We start from the raw sequence: 10220 nt of genomic DNA, 5'->3' as shown, positions 1-10220 counted from the left end.
AAAAAACTAACAATTCATCAAATTTAAAATTTAAATAATTAAATCAAATTATAATTTAGGGGAGAAATTTTCTTACCACCTTTGTAAAAATTAATAAGAACTTCAAAAAGAAAAAAATAATAATATGAAAGGGAAGCAAGGTGACGTTGGCTAAAAGAAAAAAATAATAATATGAAAGGGAAGCAAGGTGACGTTGGCTAAAGTTGGAGGGCTAATAGGGCAGTAGATATATGCGGTGCAGTGTTTCTGAAAGAAGATAGTCGAATAGTGACTTGAGGTTTCGACAAGATGCAGTGAATAACAGTAGCGACTTGGTGCAATGGAAGCAAGCACGTGAGTAGGCTGGTGTGTGTGAGGTAGGACGCACGAGGGAGCAAGGTGGACAGCTTGTGTGCGTGCGGGCAAGGGCATGTGCAGGCTGGCTAGTGAGGTGGGCAAGGGAGCAGGTGCGAGCAATGGTGTGTGCAAGCGGAGCAGAGGCTGGTGCTTGGTGCATCGGCTGGTGGTGGTGAGGGTTACAGCACTAAGGAGTTTGGAGGATGGCTGGTGTTAAGAATGATAAAAGAAAAGGTGAATAGGAAGGTGGTATTTAAAGTATGAGTATGGGGGGAGTTTAACTCAAATTCTAGAACAAAATAATAATAATATACTATAAATACTAATGCTATATAAAGTTAATAACAATTAATATACAATACAAGTATATTAATATATTATTTATTATTACCTTATTTGTTAAAATAGAAACTCTTAAGTAAAATAATGATAAAATATTAAACAATTCTAATCATATACAATGTTAATAACAATTAATATATATTATATAAAATATAATTATATATTAGTTGCTATCATCCTATTTATTAAAAATTAAAAACTTTTATTTTAGTTGTTTTAAAATATTTATAGAAAAAGATAGGTAATTTCAATATTTATAAAAAGGATAGCCAATTATTGCAAATAATTCAATTAAGTACCTGGACTTAAAGATAATTTGAAATTTGAGTTGTAAACTAAAACTTGGATCAAAATTGACCTTTTTTTTTCGAAAAATTAAAAAATTATTTTTTCACCTAGGAAATATTTTCTTGGAATATTATGTTAAAATCAATTCCTAGGAAAGATTGGAGGGGTCATAAACGGTCCCGCTTAAATTACAATCTCCTAGACATTATTCAAATAAAAAAACTGACAATATAAAATAATGATAGAGAGAGAACTCTCTTAATGTTGTTGAAGATCGTCACTGTAACAGCCCGTTTTCAATGAAATCAGAACAGTGGTTTTGGGACTACAAATTCGACGTCAAAAAAATTATTTTATTAATATTTTAATGTCTACATCATGTTAGTATTGTCGTATAAAAATTTCGTTAATAAATTTTATCATTTGCATGCTTAATTTGATAAAAAGGACTAAATTGCATAAGGTGCAAAATTTGAGTTCTATAAGTAAAAGGTGTCAATTTTTTATGAAATTGGAATGTGAGTGGCCTTAAATGGTAATTAGACCATTAATTAAAGCAGTGGACAATTATGGACACCATTAATGTAATTAGTAAAGGTTATATTAGTAATTTAATAAATTAAGTTAGTAAAATGATAAAAAAAAAGTTGTCATCTTTGTTTCTTCTTTAGCCGATTTTTAGCCTAAGGAAATCACCATTTTTGAGTATCGAAGCATTCGGCCAACTCTTGTAGTGCATGTAAGTGCATTTTTGTTTGGTTTTTAATGATTTTTATGTTTTTGGAGTCGTCGTAGCTTAATCTAACTAGCCCAGGGACTAATTTGCAAAATTTTTAAAAGTATAGGGTTTTACCATGAATGTATGTTAGTTGTTCGGTTATAATAGATTGTTACTAAATTGCATGAATTTTCATTTTTATGAGCTAGGGACTAAATTGTAATGAATTCAAAATTTTAGGGGCAAAAGTATAATTTTGTCAAAATATGATTTTTGGATTAAATTGAATAGAATGAAATTTGAATGATTTAAATTTGATTATTTAGATCAAGAAAAGCAACGTACGGATTTACATCGGGGAAAAGAAAAAGTATTGGACTAACCGATCGTATTTCTTTGTTCGTGTTTGAGGTAAGTTCATTAATTTAAATAGCATTGAATTATGTTCGATTTAATTGCTTTTATGTTATATATATTGATATTACAACTCTACGGAAATATCCAATGAAGTTTCAGCAACTTTCAGATCTCGTTTGAACCTTAGGAATATATAAGATACAAATGACATGTCATTAGGGGTTACCATGTTACAGGTGCTGGTCTTGTACATCCTATCTGTGGTTGAGTTTTCGATAAGTGTTGCAGTTACTTGACAGCTTGTGTGAGCAGCACCGTGTAGCTACGTCTTGACCAATAGCTTGTGTAAGCAAACCCACTTATGGCTCGAGAGACAGTATTTATATGAGATATGAGAAAGTTGTGGTTTCGACCACGTGTTAGCACATAGTGTGCGAGATTTTAAGTATCCGATATTATTTTAGTGGTTCAATGGGTATGTAAAAGGGAAATTTCGACAAATGCTTCAATAAATGATGCTATGAAAATATGAAAAAAGTATGAGTTGATGATGTTTTAAATATGCTTAGCCATATGCATGAAAGTATGAATGCTTATAAGTAGTGTGCAAAAAAGCTATGATGTTTTGAGATGATTTGTTAAGCTATGTGGTTATCCAACTTGAAAGGTTATTGTTTAGGCTAATGCCAAGTTATGTTGGATTGTCTCAAATTGTTTTTATGCTTATATATTAAAAGGGTAAGCTTTGTTTATGAATTACGAACTTCTTAAGCATTACATGCTTACTTCGTGTTACTTCCTTTGTGTTTCTAGATAATCGGAAGCTCGTTTAGGTTGGAAGATTGTCAAAGACCCATCACACTATCCATCAGCTAAATCGGTAGATTTTGGTGATTTTGAGTCATGGTTATAATGGCATGTATAGGTGTCTTGTTTGATGAAATTGGCCATTATGTGTGGCTTGTATATATGTTGATTTGGTTGATGAACTAGTTGGTATAACAATGTAATTATATGGTATTTTGTGAGGTTGTTATTTTGATGGTGTTTTGGATAAAATGATGGTAAGGAAATGATATGGTAATGGTATGTTATGAAGTGTTGAATGGTGTGAATAGAGATAATCCATGATGTTGCTAATGGCTTGATTTGGTAGTTTGAAAGTGATCTACTTTTGGTCAAATGGGTATGACACATGTTATTTGTGAAAATGGTCATTTTATATTGGTTGTGCATGCATTTTGGTATATGAACATATGGATAAATGTGGCATTGAAATTGTTCAATTGGTAGTTTAATTGATGAATGAAATGGTTAGGTGTTTAGGTAAGTTTGATTGTTGAAATTTAGGTGTCATTTTGGCATATTGGTTGAATGGATGGTTTCTATGTTGTGTAAGCTTAAATATGCATATGTTAGATGTGTTTTGAATGCTTGATTATAGGTACATTTGGCTTGTGCAAGAGGTATTAGTTTGGGTGAGAAAAATGGCTTGGAAATGGCCTATTTTTCGTCCACACGGGCAGAGACACGGGCGTGTGTCTCAGCTGTGTGTGACACACGACCAGGCAACATGGTTGTGTGTCCCCTGTAGCTTTCTAAGGGTTGCAAGTCAGGCTATTACATAGCCTAGCACACGGCCTGGCACACGGGTGTATGGCTTGGCCATGTGACCTAAGTCAGTGAGTTACACGGGTACAGACACGGGCTGAGAGACTACTGTGTGTCCCAATTTCGAATGCTCACATGGCCGAAGACATGGGCGTGTCTCTTAGTCATGTGAGTCACACGGCCGTGTGACCCTTGCAATTTGAAAAATTGTCTTTTTCCAAAAAATTTCATATGTTTCCGATTTAGTCCCGATTAATTTTCAATGTCCTTTTAGGGCTTCGAGGGCTCGTAAAAGGGATCGTACGTATATTTTGGTTGATGTTGCTATGATTTACGATGTGATTTGTTTATGATAATAAAATGTTCAGTATATGATGTTATGCTCTGGTAATACTCAATAGCCCTAATTCGACGATGGATACGGGCTAGGGGTGTTACAGTCACTGGCCAAGGAGGTGTCAAATGGCCATTTGTCATACCAATTGTACCCGATTAGAAAGAGGAAATAATCTTGGCCTGCAATTTTGTTAAGTATTTGATCTAGGAAAAGAAACAGGAAATGATCTTTCCTGGTAACCTTGCTTAGCTTCTTATAGTCTGCAAAGAATCGCCAACAAGTAACCATCCTTGTTGGAATCAACTTGCTCTTTGCAATCGTGAAACATCTTTCATTCGGTGCATATTGACCAGGGTCTATCTAAAAATTTTCATATATGGGATAAATGATCCCCGCTTCAATCATTGAGACTTGAGTTTCCCAGGATCAAATATTTGAGATTGAATCAAGCTCCTTTGCCCCTCAATAGACACCTTTTCAGTTTCTTCTAGCAATAACTTGTGAGTGCACGTAGAATGATAATTACCTCAAATATTAAGGACTAAATCGTTTAGTCAGTTTATGTAAGCCCTATAAATTTTAGCTAAATCCGAGTTTATTTTCTATGTCTAATTCAAGTTTTATAATTAAGGACTAAATCGTAACAATTTCAAACTATCAGTACAATACCCAAATATTAAATTGAGAGCGTTTCTAACAAATTTTATCAATTACAAGTCTAATCCTAAAATATTATCAAGTTTCCTTATCATTTAAGGCTCTAATTAGACTTATCAAGTTACAGGAGTAATTTGTAATTTAAACGGACTACATAACCAATTTAAAAAGACCATAATTCAAACCCCCAACAGTCCATTGCAGTTTTTTTATTTGAAAAGTTTGATTTTAAACTCGATTTTGAGTATTTTGATAGCCAATTAAACCCGATTTAGCTATAATTAAATATCATACATATTCATACACCTTCAATTGAATTTATTAACACCAATTAAGCACAATTAAATAGAATTAAACATTCAATTTCATGCATATCACCTACCGGTTAATTCAAACAAGTGGCGTACCTTAGTCGCTAGTTAACCATTCCATGGAAGCTTCATTTCAACAATGGTTAGTGTAAATATCATGCCTCACACACCTCGTTATTAAGAAACAATACACCGTAAATTATTCAATAATCAAACTCAAACATGCATATATGATATTATAAAACCATCCAAAATTAAAAATGTCCAATATCCAAGTCCAATTACAACCAAAATTAAACTGTCTCGGAAGTTCCACAATGCCCGATTAACATCTCTAAAATGTGTAACTAAATCTCTACCGAGCTTTAATCTCTTGAAACTTTTTTGCTTGGCTCCTCAGCTCCTCAATTTCGTCGATTAACTACACGAATGTGAGGGTGTGAGCTTAAAAAGCTCAGTGAGTGTTAATAAAACAAAGAGTAAATTAACACCCAAATCATGCTTAAATTGAAACCAATCAAATACAAATTTTACATCACAATATCAATCCATAATAGTTCAATGCCATATGCACAACCATGTATAAAATATCATAATTAATCATGGCCTATAATCATCAATTTAGCATATAACATTTCAAACATTTATATTGGCATATACAATCATAGCCTAATCAGGTGATCATACATCGGATAAACGGATCTCCTTACTCCCAATTAGAATCAGAATTAGTCTCAGATTGAGCGGGCCAAGACCACATGCTCCCTTATATCGCCTCAAATCAGTCCCGTTGAGTGAAGACACAAGCTCAACACTCCCTTATCTACTCCAAATCAGTCCACCTAGAGCCTCATTGCTCACAAATAACATATCAATATGGTGAGTACTCACAAATCCTATGGCATGCCAACTATATCCAATGAACCCACCATGCTATAACGCCAATATATCCAATCAATCATAGCATAATTTTAGTCAATAATGTGCTCAATTTAAAGTGCCAAAACGCATATATAAATCATGTAACATATCCATTTTAACATCAAATTAAATCTAGCACACCAATTACCTATTATCAATGTTCATTTATTAATTGAATATCAACATACCATGAACTAAAACTCCAGTATGTTTGCTTAGTTCACCATTATAATCAATTAAATCAAGCACACAAAATCAATAAATGCTCACTTACCAACACTTAACAAAAATTTTATCACTTAAACATATATCAAGAATCTTACAAAATTAACCAACCAAAACTCAATTAAATAGTTTCAATTACTAATTAATCATCCAATTAAGCATAAGTGAGGGTCAATTTACCAAATCACCCTTTAATAACACTCACCACACAACTAACTCAACCACAACCAAGTAATCAACCAAGCAAATCCAAGCTTCAATTTCGATTAGCTCGATCCTCTTCAAGATTCGGAGCATCAATAGAGATAAAATAGCTATTACCACCTTTTAAAAGATATAATAAACACAAATTTTCATCAACTAGGCTACACGAAATTTTCACTCAAAGTTACCTTACTGGATTTGTATCATCAAGTCGAAAACTCGATTCTTCACAAAATCGATCACTCCAGCCCTCCTAATCATTTCCAAACATCAATACTAGACCAAATAAACATATACTAAGCATCAATTTCATATTTAAATCAATTTCACAAAAATCTGAAAAATCGATTTTTGAAGATGATGAAATTCGAATTTCTTTAAATTATGTTGCAAAACATGTTTAATCTTGATAAATAAGACCAAAAACCTTCTAATAGGTCCGTTTTGAGTTGGAATATCCAATGATTTGTGGATTTCCTCTCAAAATTCAAGATCCACCATTAAAGCACCTTAAACTTTTGAAGAAGATGACATTGATAAAAAATCATGTAGTTATCACTCAAATAATGTAAATATGCTTATAATCATCATGAAAATAAGTTTAGAAATAATTATTACCTTTGATTCATTCTAAATCCTTTGATTGAAAATCTTGATTCAAGAATCTTGAGAAATTTTAGAATATTTTTGGCTACTTTTGTGAATAATTTAAGGTGAAAAGAGAGTATTTTGAGAAGGAAATTGTTGACTCTATTCTCTGATTATAGATCTTTAAAACCATGCAAAGAAAGAAAATTTTATAGCTCTCTAATCTGATGTAAATGGTGTGAAAAGTAAGCTAGATGCATTGTGTTTAAAACTGAAACAACCCACCAAAAATTTAAAAATTGGAAAATTTGCCCAATGGCCACTCCCAAATTTCCCTTACTTTACCAAATGATCTTTTCCATCTAAAATTCAAAATTTAAAGGTTTATTTGCCAAATAAATGCTCCAAAATTTCCCTTATTTTACAATTAAATCCAATTTAATTAATATTTAAATTTAACTCAAATTAACCCCCAATAAAAATTATTTTAAAATTCTTTTTCAACCCAAATTAATTATTTTCACTAATAATTATTTAATTACTTTAAAATTAATTTTCCAAAAATATTTTTATTTATTCGGATTACTGTTTAATCGATTTTAGATGAAATTGACCTCCTAAATTAAATTCAAAAATTACTATTAACCCAATAAATTCCTAAATTCACGCTCAGAACCCGAAAATATACCCGAAACTATTAGACTCGATTTAGGGATATTACAGGCCTTCTTAGGATGATTGAAACCCGAAAAATATACCCGAAAAATCTACTTCAAAGTCGTAAATAACAAAGTCAGCAGGAAAAATAAATTTATCTACACATGCCAATACATCCTCGATTTTTCCTTCTGGAAATGCTAAAGATTGATTTGCTAACTGAAGTGTAACCATAGCAGGTCTAACTTCACCTATCCCCAACTTTCTAAATATGGACATGGGCATCAAGTTAATGCTCGCTCCCAAATCACATAGTGTCTTACCATAATAAGTTGCTCCAATGTTGCAAGGTATGGTAAAACATCCAGGGTCCTTCATCTTTGAGGGTAATTTATCTTGTAGATATGCACTACATTCCTTCGTCAGAGCTACCGTCTCAAATTCTTCAAGTCTTCATTTCTTAGACAGGATATCCTTCATGAATCTGACGTAGTTTGGCATTTGCTCAAATGCTTCTACCAACGGAATGTTGATATGAAGTTGTTTCAGTACATCTAAGAACTTCTTGAACTAGACTTCTTGCTTTTGCTTCTGAAGTCCTTGAGGGTAGGGTGGTGGAGGATTCTTAACTTGAACTGGGCACTTGTACATTTAACAAAGGTGTTAGTTTATCAGAATTGACTGGGCCAAAAGTTACCTTATCAGATTTTGCAGACTCTAGTTCTGGTGAAGCTGGATTTTCAACACTTGGTTGAACTTCCACTTTATCTTGAGCATCAGTTGGCTCTTCTTCAACTTTGACAGTGTTAGGCTCTATCGTCTTTCCACTCCTTAGTGTCAATGCTTTACAATGCTCTTTTCTCAAATTTCTTGGATTCTTCGTATCACTAGGCAAAGCACCTTGTGGCCAGTTCCTAAGTTCTGTTGCAAGCTGTTGCAAGCTAACCCACTTGATTCTCCAAATTTCTTAAAGTGGTGTCATTCTTTGCCATATATGCCTTCAATAGGTTCTCTAGGCTATTGGAAGGTTCAATTTATGGTGATTTTTGAACTTGATGGGTAAATTTAGATGGCTAGGTCGGTCTAGGTTATGCATAAGTGTTACTGGGTCTAGCCCCTTGATTACTCCAAGAGAATTTCAGGTGGTTTCGCCAAGATAGGTTATAGAAATTTGACTGCAGTCCCCGCCTACCTAGGTTTTGGTTCTGGTTACCCATGTAATACACGGATTCTGGGTTTGATGGGCATTTTTTAAACAAGTTTCCTTCCCAACAATATACATAGGCTACATTTTGAATTGATTCGGTAGCTGAGCTGCAAAATTATTAAACCCATTAGTAGTAAAGTTCTTAAGCATTGAAGATATCGAAGATACTTGAGATGCAAGGAAAGTGAGAGCGTACACTTCATGTATTCTTGTGACTCGATTTTCTAACACTTCTCGATTGGTTGGTCATTGGTAATTGTTGCTAGTAAATCTCTCAATGATTTCATAAACCTCATTATAAGACATAGAAAGGAGAGCAAGTGTCTACTACCATCCTCGTGTGAGCATTTAGACCGTTATAGAACATCTCTAATTGGATGTAATGTGGGATTCCATGATGAGGGCATCTTCATAATAGTTCTTTAAACCTTTCTCACGCTTCATACAAGGACTCATCATCGATCTATTGGAAGATAGTGATTCATTCTGTAACTTAGCATTCTTGCTAGGTGGGAAATACTTCATAAGTAATCATTCTACTAACTCTTAACATGCAGTGATGGAATCTGGTGACAATGAGTCCAATTGGCTCGAGCTCTGTCCCTTAGTGAATATGGGAACAACTTTAATTTTAATACTTCTTTGGGTACCTCGGTTAACTTGAATGAGTCACTCACCTCTATAAGCAATCTGAAGTGAAGGTGAGGATCCTCAGTTGGCATTCCACTAAATTGGCCCACTATCTGAAGCATCTGAAACATGACTGGCTTCAGCTCAAATTGTTGTGCCTCGATTTTGGGTCTCCTAATACCCGAATTAAGCTCATGAAATACTAGCACGACATAATTTCTTAGGGCTCTATCCTTATCATCAGTAATAAGGATAAGATTTTAAGCATGATTTGTTCCATTTCCTTGATTTTGGTTCTCAAGGTCCATCTTTTCGATCCTTCTCTAAACTGCTTGTCTCCTTCTTTGTCAAAAAGTCTTTTCAATTTCAGGATCTACAGGGAGTAAGTTGATAATTCGATTAATACTCATAAACACCTGAAACAATCACAGAAAAAAGATTAAATTAACATTAAATAGAAAAATAAACCAAAATTAACAATTAACAATTTCACAAATAGTGTATTTTAAAACAGTCCTCGGCAACAATGCCAAAAATTTGGAACGACGAAAATATGCAAGTGTACACAATTGCATCAAGTAATAAAGTGACAAGTAATGTCGAGTTATCGTACTACAGGGACTGTGAAAGAGAATATTTGTGAAATGCAAATTTAAACAATTTGGTGATGGAAAATATGTTGATTTGAAGTGGTGATATAAAAACTAAGAAAATTAATTAAGTGCTAACTAAGAAAAAGTAAAATTCCAATGCACGATTTCTCAAAATGAGTTTAATCAATATGACATAAATGTGTTTGATCAATTTAATTCTTTAACTTAGAATTACTAA

General features: G+C 33.2%; 1 non-coding gene across 1 annotated transcript; it reads left to right on the top strand.

Annotated features, from left to right (window-relative positions):
* Positions 1 to 9148: 9148 nt before the first annotated feature.
* Positions 9149 to 9253, top strand: LOC121218788 (small nucleolar RNA R71). Its single transcript, XR_005915265.1, has one exon. It is a non-coding gene; the product is annotated as a small nucleolar RNA R71 (small nucleolar RNA).
* Positions 9254 to 10220: the final 967 nt, after the last annotated feature.

This window comes from Gossypium hirsutum, chromosome D06 (genome assembly GCF_007990345.1).
Source record: "Gossypium hirsutum isolate 1008001.06 chromosome D06, Gossypium_hirsutum_v2.1, whole genome shotgun sequence".
Lineage (NCBI taxonomy): Eukaryota > Viridiplantae > Streptophyta > Magnoliopsida > Malvales > Malvaceae > Gossypium > Gossypium hirsutum.
Note: the sequence above shows the minus strand (reverse complement) of the source record. Positions and strands in the feature narration are given on the sequence as shown.